Consider the following 19076-nt stretch of genomic DNA (forward strand, 5'->3'; position numbering starts at 1 on the left):
AGCTTCGCCCATTCCGTGATCCATAAGGAAAACGAAACCTTATTGGAATCAAGTAGCAGAGATTGAATAGGAAACTTCAATCAATAATCCTTCTATGGCAAGGAACAGTCGAAACCCCAGGTACAAATACCAGGTTTCGAGGACGAATCAAAGCTCTCTCAAAAATCGATCAATCCTAGCGATTACAAAGCCTCCCCGGAGCAAACCTTCAACCTTGTTGAAACCCGGTGACCGCGCGCCAGTCCTAGTCTCTCCAAGAGCCGACTGTCAGCATCACCAGACCAACCCGGCGACCATACTTCCAGTCCTAGTCTCCCCAGGAGCCGACTGCTAGTGCTACTGCCACCGATACTTCCAGCGAAGCAAGGGTAACGCCCTCGTTACCCAGCGAAGCTAAAGTCACGCTTTAGCAAACCCTGTGCTTTCTCCAAACTTCCCAGTGATTTCTCTGCACAACCTACAACGTTGAGTATTAATTCGGTGACGCGAAGAGATCACACCCAAAGTCCTTATCCGTAAGGTAGAAAGTCCTTTCTCGGAAGGCTAGAGAAGAACCTTGTGACGAGGTTGGTGCTCTCCTCGTCCACAACGCTTGAAGAAGAAGTCAGGTCAAGGGACTCCCCCGACGACTGCACCCCACGGTGCTGGCACGCCCGCGCAATCACAGCAGCAAAAGAGACAGTTTGTAAGTCAACTGGTTTTGGAGCCAAACATTTTGGCACGCCCAGTGGGACCACATAGTGTCTCTTCGTGAACGTAGCCATTGGGAAGTCAAGCGCAAACCCTTACCAAAAGGTTTACGCTAGCTGCTCAAAGCATAAGACCTCCAGTTACAGACCGCACTCTCGCACGGACTGTCGTGGTCTTTCTGAAGAACAAGTAATTCGAAGATTTTCTCTCGATTCATCGCTACTTGAGATGTCGACTGAGCAAGGAGAAAATCAGCAGCCCATTCCTGAGGGTGAGAAGTTGGCACCTGTGTCGACGAATGAAGTGGTCAGGAATCCTGCGACCACCAAAACTGCCACTATCGGCGGGACCATAGAAGTTGACGAGTGCGAGCCACTCGTTATCCCGCCGGATGCTAGCCTGGATGAGAGGCTTCGCATTCTTACGGTGCACAGTGAGAACTATCGGAATTATCTTGCAGCTTTGATCGCGAGGACGGAGCAGCAACTTCGCGAGCTTGATCAGCAAACGACTCGAAATGCCGAGGAGGCCAAAAAGCAGGCACAACAGCTTGCCAAGGAGGTCAAAGTGCAGGCAGAAAAAGCTGCTAACATGCATCACACTCAGTACCAGGAACTCTTGGGTGCATTTCATGCAGCTAACGCTCAAGGCAGGGAGACTGCAGCCGAAATCACGGCCATGCGGAAAGATGGGTCCAACCTCGCGACCGAGGTGGCCATGCAAAGAGCCGAATTGAACCAGGCTAAAGAAGTGTTGAACAAAGCTTTAGGGGATCCTAATGCTATCCTTGGCTCACTTGGCCAGCCCTCGGGTTCGGGCAAATACATAACGCCGAATCAACGAGAGAAGGTTAGCAGCAACGCAGCTACACCTTCCGCAGCCGCTACTGCTACACCACTAAAAAATAAAGAACAAGCTCTGGTCATTGGCGGCAGCAAAGACAAGGCCACCGAGTCAGGCGGACAGGCCACCAGACAGAAGCAGCAGACATCCAAAGCTGGTGAAACTTCGTCCGACTCTGCTGCATTCATTCAGTACGATAGTGACGGGGCAGAAAACATATACCAAGAACTGCCAGAGAGCTATTACGGGATTGACCAGGCTGGTAACCCGGTTAAGATAACAGCCTTGGCAAAAGAGATGCCTATGCCAGCAGTGACTCTTCAGCAACCAGCTACAACCCGCGTTGTACATTTAGGAGAAGGGACAACAATTGTAAACCAGGCAATACCCTTGCAGGCTGCTCGCTAGACTGTGGCGACACCTCCTCCCCCTCCGGGCCCAGAATATGTAAGTCACGAAGAGGTAGAGGAGATGATCAGGCTGGCTAACCCTAGGGCCCAAATGGATGGGGTCTATGAGGGGCCTTTCCAGCCGCATATAATGCTCGCGCACTTTCCCAGGGGTTATAAAAATATCATATTTTCTACTTTTTCAAGGGAAGATACTGAGAATGCGGCAACTCACCTGGCCAGATTCAGGGTGCAATGCGGCCAGTACCAGAATGATGACATCCTCAAGTCCAGGATCTTTGGCACTTCTCTTTCTGGAGCTGCCTTTAGATGGTTCTCCAAACTCCGACCAGGAACAGTGGCGGATTGGCCCGCAATGGAAAAGCTCTTCCGAGAAACCTTTAGGGCCATTGAGCCTGAGGTTGACTTGGCTTCTCTCACTCAGATGGCCCAACAGCCTACCGAGTCCGCTATTGCCTATCTTCAACGGTTCCAGATTCAGAAAGCCAAACTGAGTGTGATCCTGCCTGAGAAGGAGTTGGTCAAGCTGGCGGTCAAGGGTTTCGAGCCTCGCCAGCGAAAGAAGCAACATGGCATCATGATCCAGTCAATGGGAGAACTCATCACAGAAGTGGGCAGTTTTGAACATCTTTTCAGAGAAACTGACGCAAGGAAGAATGCGTCCAAAGGGACATATGTGCCAGGAAAGCATCGCACCGTTGCAGCCCTGAACTACCAGCCAGCTACTTATGACCCTTACTACCATCATCACAGTGAAGAAGTGGTTCAGGATGAAGATGAGGAAGAGGAGAATGACATCGCTGCTTATGAACTGACAGGGAGAAAGAATCCAATCTTGAAACAACTAAACATTTCCAAGGAACCTGTCAAGCTCAAATCAGTAGCCTTTACTAAACCTGAATTCGCGACATACACATATGATGCCAATAAGGCACACGAAATTCTGGATGAGATGATTACCGCGAAGATGGTGAAGACTGACTTTGGACCTTTTCCTCGACTAGACCAGCTGAAAGGAAAGAAGTACTGCAAATTCCACAACTTGTGGAATCATAATACAGCTGACTGTGTGAAGCTCAAGGACCAGATTCAGGTATGGCTCAATAATGGCAGTTTACAGGTGGAAGCTCCGGCGACCGCGGCGGCATTAGTAGACCTGAACCCTTTTCCTGACACTGGGATCAATATGGTCGACGTGAACTGGGCCAAGCAGAACCAGAGGAAACCAACCTTGGATTTGAATACAGAGGGGCGAGAAGAAAAGTCTGACGAGGACAGGACCCCTACAAAGAAGAAAGCTAGACCAGTTGGTCAAGCCTCACCTGTGGTTCTATACTCGCGATGCAAAGAAGAGTGTTGCATCCAAGTGTCACATGAAGAGGTCAGGCAGACAGTACTAGTTCGTTTTGGCTCTCTCCCGCCCATCAAGTGGACCTCGCCATCGCGAAACTATCAACCTTCTAGCCCAAGAGGAAAAGACAAAATGGAGTCGCCATCATCCCCAAAGGACTCCAATTTATTCAAGAAGCTGAGAGCGGCCGCGGTTGATCAGGAACAAGATGAGAAGGCTAAGAGCAAGCACAAAGACATTCTGACAAGCCCTATATCCCACCTGCTTCAGCCGCCACCATTAAGGAAGGCAAGTGGTATACCAAGGAAAAAGGGAAGGCAGTGGAAATAAGCCCTTCCAAGAAGAGGAAACTGCAGCGCAGGTTTTGTGAAGCCAAGCGCGCGCTAGAGGCTCTGGACCAGGGCCTGATCAAGCCTTCGCAACTAGTCAAATCACCTGAGCAATATCAGAAGGAGATGGAGGCTCTAGCTGCTAAACCATTAGTGGTTTCGCGCAGCTTTCAAAAGCAAGCGCACCCGGCGACAGGGGTATCCAAGCCCAGTGTTTTTTGCAGGATCACTGAAGAGAGAACACCTCCGCCAGCGAGAAAGGAGAGTTTGCCGACTAGGCGACTACATGTCAGGCGCAGGTTGTTTCGCGAGGAACCAGAAGCCAAATCCTCAGTTTTTGAGAGACTAGGGGGCAAAGACAAGACTACCGATACTTTACAGTGGAGACCTAAAAAGATCCAGAGTGTAGTGGTCGCTCCCCTAGAGGTGAACATAGCAAGGGGACCAAAGTCAGACTCCCCCAAGCAGGCCCCCGCAATACAGGAACACAAGCAGTGTGAGGTAAAATGCCTTACAGAGGAATCGTTGGTAGACCGATTGGCTAAGCAATTCAACACTGACACCCCTGTCAACGAACCCAAGCTTAACCTGGAGGTTGACATGGACGAGATAGAAATAACTGATGCAGCCTGCAACATGGTTTACGTGCTTCCCGTGAGATATGCGCTACCGGTTGCCACGCAGGAATGCGTAGAAGCTGAGGAAAGTAGTGCACAACCCTTGCAGATCACATCAGCTGTCACAACACATGTTGAAGAGGCTGTCTTTCTCGAAACGGAGGATGCCAACAGCAAAGAGTTCTTTATGAGCTTTACAAGGCCAACACCTGCTATGGTCCAACACATGCGACCTCTATACATCACAACAGAAGTTGGCGGCACCAAAGTTAGCAAGATTATGGTTGATACCGGAGCTGCAGTTAATGTCATCACTACTAGGACCATACACCTGCTCGGAATCAAGAAAGAGAAAATCCAATCTACATCCCTCACACTCAAGAACTTCGCGGGGACTGTAACAAAAACTCTGGGATTGCTTTTCTTGCGTAGCAAGGTTGGCCCTGCCGAGGGAGTATATGCTTTCTTTGTGACAGATTGCTATGCGCCTTACAGCGCCATTCTAGGCTGGGACTGGATCCACCGGAGTTACTATGTTCCATCAACTCTCCATTAGGAACTAATTATGTGGAACAGGGCAACAGATAAAGTTGAGGTGATTAAGGCGGATCCTCGTCCATTCCCAGTTTCCGCGAATTATGTAGATGCCAAGTACTACTTGGAGCCTATCACTCCATTGTAGGTCAGTGGCATCGATGACAAAGGCCGCCCCACAGGCGTGACGGCCTCTGAATTGGCACAGTGGGGGCTCACGCTCACGAAAGAGGGCTTGGAAAGGCCTGGCCACGCTGTGCCCAAACCCTTAAACGATTAATGGATTACGACCTTCCAGAGGAAGGGATAGAGGCCTTCCACTCATTGTATGAAAAACTATCATCGTACTTGGTGGAAAAGGAGGCCTATGAGCGAATCGCGACCTTAGAAATCGTCAATGAAGAACTCTCCGATCAGGAACGAGAAGATGAAGAAGAAATTCAACTCGCTCCGGCAGCGCTGGATGATACACCTCCTAAAGTCAGAGACCCTATAGAGAAGGTCAATCTTGGAACAGCAGATGAGCCTATGGAGGTGGCTATCAGCGCTTACCTAGAGCCTAGCGAGAAACAGAGGCTCATTAACTTAATACTGGAATTCAAAGACTGCTTCAGGGAGAAGTACGAAGATATGCCCGGCCTGTCACCAGACTTGGTTTGCCATCAGCTACCAACACTCCCTGACAAGAGGCCTGTGAAACAAGAGCCGCGAAGAATGAATTCAGAAACCCAAGTCCTCGTTAAAGAGGAATTCGAAAAAATGCATAAATCGGGCATTATCAGGGTGGCCAAATACAATCAGTGGCTATCTAACATAGTGCCTGTTCGCAAGAAGAATGGCAAGATGAGGGTCTGTGTGGACTACAGAGACCTTAATATCGCTACACCTAAAGACGTCTACCCCATGCCGGTCGCGGATATGTTGGTAGACTCAGTAGCAGGACATGAATTGTTGTCCTTCATGGACGGCACCGCAGGGTATCACCAGATGCCGGTCGCAGAAGAAGACAGACATAAAACCGCGTTCCGGTGTCCTGGGTTCGCGGGCGTTTTCGAATATGTGGTTATGCCTTTTGGACTGAAGAATGCTGGGGCAATGTATCAAAGAGCCATGAACTTAATCTTCCATAACATCCTTGGAAAGATTTTAGAGGTGTACATCGATGACGTGGTTGTGAAGTCCAAGAAGAGAGGGGATCACATCACAGATCTCTGAAAGGTATTCGAGCGCATGCGGCAACACAAGCTCAAGATGAACCCTGCCAAATGCGTTTTTGGAGTTCAAGCAGGAGATTTTCTGGGATTCATTGTCCATCAGAGAGGAATTGAAGTCCCTGAAGACAAGGCAAGCGCAATCATCAATGCATCCCCTCCGCGAACGAAAAAGGAACTACAGCGTTTGCTGGGAAAGATCAATTTTCTGAGGCGTTTCATCTCTAACTCTGCAGGTAAAATCCAGCCCTTTTCTCCATTGCTGAAGTTGCAGGGCCAGAACGAATTTGTATGGGAGCCTAAACATCAAGAGGCTTTCGACAACATTAAGGCCTATTTGGCGAGCCCGCCAGTGCTTGTTCCCCCTAGAGCCGGATTTCCATTGAAGCTGTATATTTCAGCAGCTGAGGCTTCCATCGGCAGCCTACTCGCCCAGGATGATGAGGAAGGTGTTGAGCATGCAATTTTTTACCTCAGTAGAACACTTACAGATTGCGAAACACGGTACACTCCTATGGAAAAGCTGTGTCTTACATTATACTTCTCAGCATGCAAGTTGCGACACTACATGTTATCCTTTACTACGTGCATCATTGCTCAAACCGACCTGGTTAAGTATATGCTGTCGCGACCTATTCTGAGAGGTCGCATTGGCAAGTGGGTTTTGGCCCTATCCGAATTCTCCCTACAATACGTTCCACAGAAAGCAGTGAAGGGACAGGCCATCGCAGACTTTCTAGCACATCATCCTATGTTGGATGTCCCCACAGTGAAGGAGTTAGAAATCGCGACCGCAACCACAACTCGACCAGATTTGGCACGCATCCCAGAATATGCTATATGGTATCAAGCCACAGTCTCCCTTCAGCCCTGGATACTATTTTTTTATGGTTCAAGAACAGAAACATTAGCAGGGGCAGGGATTGTTCTGGAAAACCCAGCGGGCGATCGTTTCTCTTATTCTTTCCAATTGGAGTTTAAGTGTACAAATAACCAAGCAGAGTATGAGGCCCTCATTATAGGCCTAGAGGTCTTACTGGAGTTGGGAGTAAGGGACGTTCAAGTTCGCGGTGACTCTTTGCTCGTAATTAATCAGCTTCAAGAGAAGTACAGGTGTGAGAGCTTCTTGCTCGTACCATATTTAAATCACGCCATTGAGCTTCTGGATCAATTTGATGACGTGGATTTGGAATACATCCCTCGCGAGCGCAATTTCTTGGTCAATGAACTCGCTCAACTGGCTACAGGCATTACATTGAAATATGGGGTTCGCGAGTGCATTTTGAAAGTCGAACGCTGCACACTGCCTTCGTGGCTCGCGGGGCCTGACCCGCCTGACGATCCTGTCGTCGCGGTCCTCGAGCCCATTGACATAGATTGGCGCATTCCGTTGATCGAATAGCTCAAGAAACCAGATCCTACAGCAGACAGGAAGAGATTCGTTTTCTTGCCTTAAATTACTTCCTCAGGGGCAACGAGTTGCGACGACGTGGGGAAGATGGCATCGACTTCCGGTGTGTCTATGGCCGCGAAGCAAAGCGCTTAATGCGCGAAGCACACGCAGGCGTATGTGGAGCCCATCAAGCGGGTCCTAAGATGCGGTGGCTCATCAGGAGACATGGGTATTATTGGCCCTGCATTTTGAAGGACTGTATCACGTTCACGAAGGGATGCCAAGACTGCCAGGCACATGGTCCAGTCCAGCACATCCCCAATATTCCCATGAAACCTATTATTAAGCCTTGGCCTGCGAGGGGCTGGGCATTAGACTTGATTGGCATGATTCACCCACATTCCTCACTCCAACACAAGTTCATCATTGTTGCTACTGATTTCTTCACCAAGTGGGTCGAAGCTGAGCCTTTGAAAGAGGCTTCAGGTGCCACCATTCGCCAATTTATCTTTCAACATATTATCTGCAGGTTTGGTATCCCAGAAGTGCTTGTCTCAGACAGGGGGGCAGCATTCATGGGTGGTGATGTAGAGAAACTTGTCAATGACTTAGGCATCCAGTTCGTCCACAGCACTCCATATTATGCTCAGTCCAACGGTCAAGCGGAGGCCAGTAACAAGATTATCATCACCCTGCTAAAGAGGATGCTGGTTGAAAACCCTCGCCAGTGGCACGACACGTTATATGAGACACTATGGGCTTACCGCACCTCCAAGAGGAATCCCACTGCTACAACATCCTATGCACTAATGTTTGGTCATGATGCAGTTTTACCCTTGGAACTCAACGTTCAATCCTTGCGCGTCCAAGATCAGTATCACTTGATCGACGAAGACTATGTCCAGGCGATGTGGCAAGAGCATGAAGATCTGAACGAGCAGCGCCTAGCGGCTTTGGATAACCTAGTGATGGAAAAACAGCGTATCGCCCACGCCTATGATAAGAGGACGCGTGGCCGTAGCTACAAAGAGGGTGACCTTGTTTGGAAAGTTGTTTTGCCCTTTGACGAGAAATTGACCGGTCGCTGTAAATGGACTCCGCGCTGGGAAGGACCCTTTGTTGTTCACCGCATTCTGGAGCGCGGGGCTTTTCACCTCAAAGATTTGGATGGCGATATCCACCGTAGTCCCATCAACGGGCGGTTCCTAAAAAAGTATTACCCTAGTGTTTGGGAGTTCGAAGATCCACCAGATCAACCTTCTTCCCAGATAGGGGGGCAACCATAGTCTTCATTGGCTCGCGTCATCCATACATTCAGGCCTTTCCTGTTGCCTCATTCTCATGTATTTGCTTCACCTACGAACACTAGGGGGGCAACACTCTGTACATCTTGGCCTTAGTTGTGGCCAATTTTTTGTTTTTGTTGTAACTTTCTTTATTCCATTTTCCTTGACAATATGTGTTAAGAATATATCCATGGCCTATACATGAGGCTTTATTTTACAACAAATTTTTCCATTTTGAACTCAGAAACATTCATTCATGAATTGGCTTTGCGGCCAAAGCAGTACAAGTTGAAACAGTTACATTTGCGATTTACAAGGCCAAAAGTGGCTTAAAAAATCATAAGAGTTTCTGGATCTTGTGGCGACAGGGGGCAGTGCTATGATCATGCATGCTCTTCCTCTCTTCACCCACATCCCTCCTCTGATCTGAGTCGCAGCTGCTATCGTCTGTACCGGAGGAAGAGGGAAGGAAATAATCCATCGCAACCCTTCCAGTTGGTTATCCTCCGGGATGGAGATGGTTTTCAGAGAGAGCGCGACTCACAACCACATCTACCTCCAGGAGAAAAATAGAAGTCTGACAGTCAGACCCCGGAGGTAGGCTGCGGAAGAAGAACAGTCGGCCTCGAATGGCCTTCCGCCCTTCTTCGTCCTGCTCCACGCGAGAAATCTGAGGAGAGGGGCTCCTCAGAATCTGGTTCCACCGCGTTAGGAGCGCCGCGTGTTCTTCAGTCTAACTGGAACCGGTGAATCCCATCAGGAGTTCCAGAGACCAAAGACATGCGGCTGGACCTGAGATTAGGCCATAAGACCTACCCAGGTATTGAGATTAAGCCATAAAACCTAAGGATTTGAGGCTAAGGTTGAGATCGTGAGGAGAGGATTTCAAAAACAGAAGGAAGAGAAGTAGGGCTTGTGACACTATTTCTGGGAAGGCCATATTTGCTTGTGTTTTTTCACTCCTGCAGAGTACAGGTATTTATAGGACCAATCTCAGTGGCCTCAACCGTGCGATGGGCAGTTGAAGTATTTTCAACGCCATCAATAAGAGTACCAATAGAATTGAATGCTAAGATCTCGGAAATGAAGGCAATTAAGAACGCGTGGGAAGCGGGGCAGTCTTCAAGGAGGTAACCGCTTCATTTCGAGATTATCTTTTCAAACAGTTTCAACAGCAATAAAGGCAAATTAAGCACTGAACTGCTTGAAAAGTTGTGTATATATTTGGGCCAAGCGATGTGGGCTAAAATTTTAAATTATTGATAATAATATTGTTCATACAAAATGGGCCTAATACTAGAGGCCTAAAATTTTCGGCCTGCATGGGTTAAACGAAGGAAATGTTCATCCAAGCGAAAACTGGCATCAGCAGTGGCTCGTTCTGCTTGTCGGACCGCCTCGCGAGCTTGAGCTAGGTTTTGAGACAGTATTTCAGAAGCCGCTAAGGGTTGCTCCAACAATGGCTCTTCATGTTCAAGTCGGGCCGTCACAGCAGTCAGTTGGGCCTGAAAATCTTGGATTTGGGACCGGAGGTGATTTTGCATGAGCCTCAAGTCTCTAACAAGGGTAGCCCGATCTCCCAAAAAGTCACGAGAAGAGTCCATTTGTTTAGCGAGGCCCTGATAGTGGGTCTGGGCTTGTCTGGCTTGCGCAATCGCGGCCGCTTTTTCATTAAGCCACTGGGGGAGATTCTGCAGCAGCTCGTCTATCTCAATGAATTCATCTTCAGTGATGGCGCGCTCGCGACGAAGAGCCCTCAGATACTCCAGAGCCCTGACGGACGCGCCAGGCAGCAAGATATCGGGACTCAGAAGACAGCGAAGGCCGTCCCTAGCTTCATCTATAACTCCTGGAAGAGTCACCTCAAGTACGCGAGCTAGCCTTTCCAGTCTGGAAGGAGGCACAGGTAGTGGATTTGGGGGAGCAGCAGCAACAGGAGCCTCAAAAGGCTCCGCGACAGGAACCGCTTCCAACACCGGCTCGTGGTTCACCCCTTCCATTGCTTCAGGTGCTTGGGGGGCATGGGGGGCAGGTTCTTGGTTAATTACATCTTCACCAGCTGGTTCAGCAGGATTGGCGTCAAGTACCTCCACAACGGCAGCTACTTCCTCGACAGGACCAGGGTTCTGCTTCTAAGGAGGAATCATTAGAATGTCTAAAGGATAGGACAGGAATCAGAATGTAGTGCTTGTTAGAAGTGAAATATACCTCTTCAACAGATGGTTCACGAAGGGTTGCTATTGGCACTGATTCTTGAACAGCCTCGCTAGAATCTGGAACTGAATCAGGCGCTGTCTGTTCCAGGATAGGTGTTGAGTTTGGTTCCTCGCGAGATGCAGCTGGAAGAGGCATTCTCTCTTCGACCTCAGGTGAGCTTTCATCTATTACTTGCACTGGGATCAGGGCCAACTGCAGATTGTTTGCAACGCCGGCAGGTGGCGGAGGATTATTGGAACCAATTGGCGCTAGGGCCTGTGAAGCAGATATGCCTTCACCAGCAGCTGAGGATCCTTCCCCAGGTTGCCTTGAGGACCTACGACGAACCTGCAAGCGAGGAACGTTATATGGTCACGCGGAAGGAAAAGAAGATTCCAACACGCACTTCTAGTGTCTTACTAGTCGATCAGCGATTGGTTCATCTTCCGCCCATGGATCAGTTCGAGGATCAGAGCGACTGCGCTTTCGGGCCAAAATGGCGGCGATCTGCCAGGGTTGAAGGATTAGACTTGACTTGGAAAGAAAGCATGGAGGAGTTAAACAAGAAAATCCTTACTGTTTGCGGGTCATCATCATCAGAAGAAGAATCTTTGACTTCAAGTTCTGTCACCACTGCTTTTTGCTTTCCGGACTGGCCAGTGGCCGGAGAAGCATTGACTGCATGATTGCCAGAAGGTGGCACACTTCCCTAGTGCAACAAAATCTGAGTTAGAGGGGAAGAGTGAAAGAAGGAATAAAATACAGACGAAGACACTTACCTCTTGAGGGGGCTCGCGAATTACGATACCAGCCTGGGCCTGGTGCGGGGCTCGCGCGGGTCGCGGAGCCGGCTCAGGTGGCGGGGATTGTGCGGCATCTTCAGGAAAGCGAGCAAGTAGCTCAATGTCAGCAGCATAAGGATATCTAAGTTCCTCGAAAATGGTCGCGAAGAGTTTGTCATACCGTTGTCTCCAGCAATTGACAGAAACTTCTTCCCACCATTCCTCATACCCTTCTTCAGTCCCATCCACGGCAGCAATGTTGTTAGCCCAATCAGGAAGATCAACCAGTGCAAGCATGCTGCGTACTGGCGGAGGCCCAGAGAGGGGCCCAATTCTGCGCCAAGAGGTGTTGTAGTTCCAGGCATCATAAAGAGGAAATGGCACTAATTGGACAAGGCCAAATTGGCGAGCGAAATGGTTAGGAGCGTAAAGCTCATAACTGAGTTCTTCAGCCGCAATCCTAATGTCTGAGCAAGAGATCGCGCGCGCGATCACTGTAGCGAGGAGGACCAGGGAGGAATCCATTTTCAAGCGGAGCTGGGAATCTTCTACCCAGCACTAAGTCGCAGTAGGGCATTTCGTGCAGGAAGTACAGATATGTGAAGCACTCAAAATAAGGAGGGGAAGTGTACCTTTCCTGGCGACTGAGCCATTGACCCAAGAGTTGGTCAGCCGGTGGAAGCAGCGGGATGTCGTCGCGGCGAAAATATGGAAAATAGGTTTGAATCCAGAAGTCAAGGATCCAAAAAGGGCCAGAAATGCTAGTTTCAAAAGGATGCATGGTGGCCTAGTACAGTGTACGATAGAGGGCGCCCAACACTGGTTGTCCGAGCCCAACGCGGCGGCCGTTGTAGAGGGCCGTTACCAGAAGAGTCCAAGTGCCAGTGGGCTTACAGGAGGAGGTACAAAAGATGAACTTACAGAGCCAGTATTCTAAGAAAGCAATTCCTCCAGTCGCATTATGCTCTCGGCGGTAATAGGCCAGCTACCGTGGATAAGAACCACTGTGAGCGCTACGATTGTTTTGGGCCATGGTTGAAGTAAAAGTGACAGAGTCGAATTGGCCATGCAAATAGGGCTCGCCATCAATGGGTAGGCCGGTGATGGTTAGAATATCCAATAATGTGATACTCATTTGGCCAAATCGGAAATCAAAGGTGTTGGTGGCGGTGTTCCAAAAACAGAGAAAGGCGGCGAGCGGTGAGCGATTGCCACCGCGCGGAAGACGAAAACAAAGATCAATAGTGTGAGCGATACCTGCAGCGTTCCAGCCAGCCAGATCTCGTGCTCGCGCTTCGCGATACCAGGAAAGCTCCCCCGCGCTGATAGAAGATGGCCAGTGCCCTATTTTTGCTCCATGGTTCTGGGCATTCTAACTGCTGAAATCCCCGGGAGTCCTTCAGAGGACTGGGATGGGTCGACGGATGGGCAGGCCGTAGAAAGCGATATCGTCGGCCGGAATAGAATCTCGCGGCGCTGGACCCAGTCTGACATGGTGGTTTGAGAACCGAAGAAGCAGGGGTCTCTAGATGGTGGTGTGGAGAAGACAACGAGCACCGATGCTGGTTCCCCAAGAGTGGGCAGCCTGTTCATTAAGTTCCTCTTCTTGATCGATGACTATCTTCTTTGGGGGAGCCATTTCTGGGTTTCTGTGAGGAAGATGTTGGCAGTAAGAGGGTTTCTGGGTTTAAGAGACTAAAAGAGTTTCTGATGTGACAGGTCTGAAGTGGCTGCGGGTTTAAATAAGAGATTTTGTGAGGGAAACGATACGACAGAAAGGCGTTTTTGCAATCGAAAGGACGCAACCCTCATTAATGATATTGTTCCAAGCAATAGGCGTGTCGTTTTAGTCCCCTTCAATCAGTTACATTTTCGCGGGCCTGATTTCGGGGCCTGGGGGGCAATGTTTGAGCCCAAAATTAATTTTGGCAAGATCCTTTAATGGATTTAGCACAGCGGGCCGATATTTGCGGCCCAAAAATAAGCCTACTTGGGTTTGGGTTACAGCTTCGCCCATTCCGTGATCCATAAGGAAAACGAAACCTTATTGGAATCAAGTAGCAGAGATTGAATAGGAAACTTCAATCAATAATCCTTCTATGGCAAGGAACAGTCAAAACCCTAGGTATAAATACCAGGTTTCGAGGACGAATCAAAGCTCTCTCAAAAATCGATCAATCCTAGCGATTACAAAGCCTCCCCGGAGCAAACCTTCAACCTTGTTGAAACCCGGTGACCGCGCCAGTCCTAGTCTCTACAAGAGCCGACTGTCAGCATCACCAGACCAACCCGGCGACCGTACTTCCAGTCCTAGTCTCCCCAGGAGCCGACTGCTAGTGCTACTGCCACCGATACTTCCAGCGAAGCAAGGGTAACGCCCTCGCAACCCAGCGAAGCTAAAGTCACGCTTTAGGAAACCCTGTGCTTTCTCCAAACTTCCCAGTGATTGCTCTGCACAACCAACAACGTTGAGTATCGATTCGGTGACGCGAAGAGATCACACCCAAAATCCTTATCCGTAAGGCAGAAAGTCTTTTCTCGGAAGGCTAGAGAAGAACCTTGTGACGAGGTTGGTGCTCTCCTCGTCCACAACGCTTGAAGAAGAAGTCAGGTCAAGGGACTCCCCCGACGACTGCACCCCACGGTGCTGGCACGCCCGCACAATCACAGCAGCAAAAGAGACAGTTTGCAAGTCAACTGGTTTTGGAGCCAAACAACAGGAAAAAAAGAAAAAAAAAAAAGGAAGAATAAGAATCTTGGTGTGGTGACTATGGATCATAATCTTGCATGAAGTAAGGCAGATTATGGTGGTGATTTGATTAGCACATCAGTTTTCTGGTGCGTTTGATATACTACTTTGAGCGATTCCAACCAAAATCCTGCAGAAAAAAATGGTCTAATTAAAGCAAGAGTTTTTCCACATGAAAACAACATGAAGCATGCAGAAGAGGTTTTCAGTCAATTATTGGACTCAACATTGTGAACTAAACTACTACCTCAAACAAAAAATGGGTTTATCTCGCCATAGGTTTTATGAATGAACTGTCGTTGATCTTGGCCAACCTGCATATTCCTGTAAAAAAAAAAAAGTTAATTTGGAAAAGAAATCATGACTATGCTTTCATATATCAACCATTTGTCCCCATGTTTCAATAACATTTCTTCTCAACATACCTTGGGAGAAGGCAATATGTTAATTGATAAATTTGTAAGTTTAGGCTATCCATGTGTGTTCAACCTTGTATTTGATTTTGTATTTTTAAAATTCTCTATATTATATATCATATATCATACAACTGCTAGCTTCAACTGCATAATGCGGTTGTGTTAGCCTATACAATGACACCATAAATAAAATCGTTTTGTTAAATGCATTTTTAATATTGTCTTTTTTGCCCCTGCTGAACTATTCTTCTTCTCCTCCTCTTCTGCTTCGTGTTGTTTTCATGTGGAAAAACTCTTGCTTTAATTTAGACCATTTTTTTCTGCAGGATTTTGGTTGGAATCGCTCAAAGTAGTTTATCAATTCATATATATTTATATATTTTCTTTTACTTTACAAGGACCAGAACCCTTGAAACTTCAGAACATTTTCCTCAACAAGACACTTCAAGGATAAACAATTAATCTTCTCACAAAATGAAACATTTTGTAGTCAGTACTGTTATTAAACCCTAGTTTGAAATTGTCGATGATGGGGATGAGAGAATACTGGTTGGTTTATAGCTCGAAACTAAAATTTCATGTGTGTGATTGCTGAGTATCAATTTTCAGCAATGCAAAACAAACCTAGTGAAAGTAAAATTCATTTTCTTTCTTCATAAACCCAACACTATTGATTCCCTTGCTGATTATGTTAGATCCAATAATCATATGCATGCATGGTTTCTCTTGTCATGGTTCACGATCTTTGTCCAAACCAATGATATGATTGAAAATCTATGTATGGTTGTATATATAATACACTTTTCTAAAGACACCGATTTACCTAGAAAAAAAGTAGAAAACTAAAAGCTTTGATGACATATATATCCATTTGACCATATTTATGTAAATGTTTATCTCTTACTTCTCTTCAACCTTTTTTTTTTTTTTTTTTTTTGGACTTAGAAATTTCATTAAAAACAGGGCAAAACCCAGAAACCGACCCATCAAAAGATGAGGCCCGAAGATACAGCAAATAACAGCCAGGCCCTTCATCTCAAACAAAACAGTGAGAGGAACTGGAGACCAACGGCTCAAAAGAACTCGGAACACCAAAAGTTCCGATTACATAGAGGTAGCATGAGGACATGGCAGTCCATCATTCCTTAGTACCAGCGAGAGAGATGGTGGTGGTGTTTCCGCCCATCTACATAGACCCAACGTCAGATTGCCAAGCATAGCAGCTTCATGAGCCGCTTGATTTGCTTCCCGGGGAATCCATTCCCAATGTGCCTTGTTGAAGAAGCTCTTTCTCCATTTGATTTCATCAATGATCAGGTGAGTCTTCCAATTTTTGCAGGGACCATTCGAATTCAAATCAGATATTAGATTGAGAGAATCTGATTGAACTCTTATACTTCTCAGGTTCATTTCCTCGGCCAGTTTCATGCCCAAGAGAAGAGCTTGGGCTTCAGCCACATCTGCTGAGCAAGCACGAGAAGAAGTGGCTCCTCCCCCAATCACCACCCCTCATGATCCCTAATCACCACTCCCAGACCACTGAAATCCGGATCATGCCAGGCCGCATCACAATTCACCGCCGCCACACCAGAGGGAGGGGGGGGGGGACCAAGTAGGGTCGAGGCTGCCCTCTGGTTTTTCTTGTGGTGGTTAAAGCTTCCTTGTACTTCCGCCAAAAAAAAAAAAAGCTTCCTTGTACTCCAAAGCTGAATTCAAGCTGATGTTGATTACTAGGCTTGGGGAGGGGCGACACTGCTGGTAGACAAAGTTACACCTGGCTTTCCATATTGTCCAACAGGTGAAACTGATCAAGGTGAGTAACCTAGTTTTCTCCTCCGAGTATTTCAATGAAGTAGTAATAGCTGTTAGCCAACAATCCAAAGTAGTGATACTGTGCTTTTCAATTTTTAGTCCCAGAGGGGAACCAAACCAAACTAGATCCACCCAGGGACACAACAAAAGAGTGTGTTCAATAGTCTCTTCACTCATACCACAAATAGGGCATACAGGGGATTCCAATAGTTTCCTTCTGTAGAGATTGAAAAATGTGGGGACAGCTTTGTTCAGTGCTCTCCAAAAGAAATGTTTTATTTTTGATAGGGTAACTTCCAGATCAACTTCCAACACTAAGAGTCAATAAAGTGGGAAGTGCTACAATAGTCCGACCCAGAACTAGGTGCCAACTTTTGATGAATAAAGTGGTAACCAGTCTTCACAGGGAGAGTTCTGGGATACGCAGGCTGCAACCTACAGCCGGTCAAACCAGTGTACGTGGAGCAATGATATCCACATCTTTTCAAACCTTGGGGCATGGTTTCACAGTAAACGGAGCGTTAATTGTAAAATTTTGAGCCGTTACAGTAAAAGAGGGGGAGCTCCGGGCAGGTTACACCTGATCTGTTCTTTGACTAGTCAAACCGTTAAATCAACAGTAATTTCTCAAGGTCAAATCAGCTTTACCCAGCTTACACACAGCTGATTATTATTTTTTTTCCTACATTCAAATGCTTATCAACTGTAGCAGATCATCTTCCCCTTCTCCAGTTCTCCTCAATCTCTGTAAAGAAATCACCTGCCACTTCACCAGAAAATAGACTACTGACGTTAAAGAAATCTAAAACTAGTTGTTTAATTTCCAGTGGATCTGGGTAAATTATATTTTGGGTTGCCTAATTTATTAATCATGGTGGCTATAATTATGCATTTATCTCATTCCTCTCTTTGTGGGCTTTGCAGAAAATCACTACCTTTTCTAATTGGATTTTGCAAATATAAGAACAAATATCTGATTTGTGTTCAACGAGTATGTTCCCTTGATGGTTTACCCATATCATTTAAAATACTCAGATCTTGTTCTTTAACAGATTAGAAAAACGATCTGATATCGTGATTGTAGAACGATAATCAGTGAGACATCGACGGATCGACCAAGACCAAGTCGAACGAGAACCAGCAACGTCAGCTATTTGAACTTATCGCTGACAACCCAGAAGGCCAGACCAAGTCGAACGAGACCCAGACCCGACGCTCAACAGGCATCTCCAACCAGAGCTCGCCGCTTGATTCATCGAGCATCGAACCAGATTTCAATTCCAACGTTGAACACGTAGTCGACAGCGCCAGAGTGCTTTTTGATTTCTCGTCGCAAATATTCAATCACTCATCGATCAATGATACAGCGAGAGAAAATGATCTTGAAGTTTTGGGCTTGCTTGGAACAGAAAGGTACAAGTGGGTTTGATGGAATTGGTCGGTTCAGTTGAGTTTTTGGGTGATTAATTGACGCCGGCATTGAAGAGAATTTAGGGTGGAGACGAGAGAGAGGAGAAAAGCAAAGGAAGATCTTTGACTTCCCATATTGGCTTTTGTGCCTAGACTCAATAACCACAGTGATAGCAGCAAACTCAAACGCCTCATTTTTTTTTACCATGACGGGTTACTTTTTTACTGTTAACGGCTGTTTGTGTGTTTTTTCGGTATATCACAACAAATAAGTGGACCAGAATGCGCCACCTCAACAAAGGGGTAAAATTGTCCCAAGCTGTAACTTACAGCCGTTGTATTCCAGCCTCCTCCTTCACAGAGTATATACCACTCTTTGTTAAATTCCAATAAATCAGCCTGTCATATCCAGCTCCTCTTCCAATGGGAACTAAAAGGATTCAATTGATCTCCGTAGGATGAATAATGTGTAAAATTCTGTTTAGAACCCAGGACCTAGTTTCCCAGTTGATGAGCTCTTGCACCCTGGTGGGGGCATTGCTAGGAACAACCCCAGTTGTTAGTATAGGACCCATATTAGGAGACTGACCAGGAATTTTGGGGGGGGGGGGGGGGGGGGGTTGCCAATTATCCGTCCAAATGATCCGTCCAAATGTTTACCGAGGAACCTGTTATTTAGTACCTTAGCCCATAAGGAGTTAGGTTCCTGGATAAGACGCCAGGCTTGCTTTGCAATAAGGGCAAGATTAAAGTGATGTAGGTCTCTGAACCCCAATCCTCCTGACTCCTTCGGTTTCCCCAAGTGCGCCCAGCTTTTCCAATGTAATTTACTACCCTTCTCAGAAGTTCCCCACCAAAAGTTGCCTAGGGCAGCATTGATGTCATCACATATTCCTTTAGGAAATTTAAAGCAAGTCATGGGGTACATAGGAACAGCCATTGCAACCGACTTCACTAGAATCTCTCTTCCTGCTTGAGAAAGTGTCTTCTGTTTCCACCCATCTATCTTGTTTGCCACTCTCTCTTTTATAAAAGCTAAAGCCTCAT

The sequence above is a fragment of the Rosa rugosa genome, chromosome 3 (genome assembly GCF_958449725.1).
Source record: "Rosa rugosa chromosome 3, drRosRugo1.1, whole genome shotgun sequence".
Lineage (NCBI taxonomy): Eukaryota > Viridiplantae > Streptophyta > Magnoliopsida > Rosales > Rosaceae > Rosa > Rosa rugosa.